This window comes from Galeopterus variegatus, unplaced genomic scaffold (genome assembly GCF_000696425.1).
Source record: "Galeopterus variegatus unplaced genomic scaffold, G_variegatus-3.0.2 Scaffold3202, whole genome shotgun sequence".
NCBI classification, from domain to species: Eukaryota; Metazoa; Chordata; class Mammalia; order Dermoptera; family Cynocephalidae; genus Galeopterus; species Galeopterus variegatus.
Genome location: NW_007729313.1, coordinates 42,558 through 44,548, shown reverse-complemented (window position 1 = coordinate 44,548; position 1,991 = coordinate 42,558).

The following is a 1,991-nucleotide window of genomic DNA, read 5'->3' as shown; positions in this document are numbered from 1 at the left end:
CGGCTCGGCGCCCCTCCTCGCCAGCCTCCCTCCCAAACTGCACAAGCCCTGCGTCTGGAGAGGGGGCGAGGGAGCGGGGAGAGAGCGAGCCCGGGAGCCATCTGCTGGCTGCGAAGGAGAGCCGGGTGGGCCGGGGCTTCCCGAGTCCCCGTCCCCACCTGGGGGTGGGCCGAGGGACCCAGAGGGCGGGAGACCGCAGATTCACGCAGATGTTGTGGACCTGTCTGCACGGAAGCTGGTTCTTTCTGGGACCCTTTTACGCACTTCTCTTTTTCAGCCCTCCCTGTGACATATCATTTCGTCAGTGTTATTAATTTTCCAGTTCTGGCGAGCAAGAGCTAGACGAAACCTGTAAACACTAACCATATGGTGAGAAGACACTTTTTTTGTGTGCGCAGCGGGGCTCTGCAGCCGCCGTTTACAATGTGGCATTTGAACTGTGAGAGCGCCTGGGAAAATGCTTTTCGCTCGCGGCTGAGCCTGTTTTACCCTCCGGGCATTTGCGGGGAGCTGAGCCGTATTCTCAAAAGCCGGAATAAGGCTGCTGATAGGTATCGTCCTACCTGGCCCAACTCCCTCCGACTTCCGAGCTCCACCCCCAGAAGGAACTTCTGGGCCAAAAATACTTTGTGCCTTATTCGCTTCCTTATCGCCTAGCGGCTGGGAATGACCTTGACTGTCGAATCAGACTCCGTTTTTAAAGGACGGAAAGAAGGGAGAAAGAAAAGGAAAGGGGATCCCACGCATTAGGTAGTCTAGGTGTAAACACTGCTATTGACCTTGAGTCCTTAAGAACAATCTTCAAACACCCGACCAGTTATTACCATTAAGGCATTTACCAATCTGCCCTTTTCCCACTCTTCCAACCCTTCCCAATCCCCTCTCTTACAACCAGACTATTCACTTCCTCTTTTGCGCTTAAGGTTATCTGATTCTTATCTATGTCTGCAAACCCATCCCAATGTGCACCTTCTTTGTGAAGATTTGTAAGGGGTGTTCAGATCACTGTGATCCCTAAACCACCAGATTATATTGCCTGAAACACTCTTGTGTATGTTCAACCATACAGTGCCTTGTTTCATTGCATATGTATTTGTCTAGTTTTACTGTTTAACTCTTGCATTGTTCCCTGAGTGTGGGTTATTTCAGCCCAACTAGACAGTAGGTAATTTGTAGGACTTTATTTTAGACTTTTGAACCTCCTCAACAACCTTGTGCAGAGTGGGTGTTCAATACGCATTGATTTTGGAGCTTTGTGCCTCAGGCCCCCAACCGTTTGTCCCAAAAGTTTGCCATTTCTTTAAGCTATGTATTTCCTTAATGCATTAAATGTCTTCTTTTCTGCAGTAGGTGGAAATTAACATCTCACAACTGTCTTTCATTGAACTGTGTGTGTTAAAGAGAACTTTTTTGGCAGATACCAATGAGTTTAAGAAATAGTTCTGAAGGTTCCAAACCATGTGGTAACTTGTGAAAATAAGAACAAAGATTTATTTTATTTATTTATTTTTTTCCTGTGGCCTGGGGTGGTGGAAAGAATAAAAGGAAGACTGTATGGCAGTCCTGGAATTCAGTACTCCTTGGCTTCTTTTAAAGCAAGCTGGGGTTTCAATAAAAGAATTCTTTTCACTGCAGCAGGGTCCTCACTGGCTCTTGCACCTCTGAAGTGGTGGATTCAAATAAATTTCCTACCACAACACTTAAAAATGAGTGACTGGTTTTGGAAATCAAAGTCATTTACCTTCTTGGGTGCCAAACTCAAATATGTCTCAGAATAGCAAGTAGAGAGCTCCAAGGAGCATTGCTTATAAAGCTGTAAAACCCAACAAGCAGTTAAACATCCCCAGCACAGTACATCCATGGTGCCAGCTTAGAGAATGTGGTTCACGCTCTGAAATATGTGTTTGTTGACTGAGATCTGCCCACCCCTCCTAACGCTGCAAAAAAAAAAAAAAGAAAAGAAAGAAAAAAAAAACTGAAAAACCTTCCTC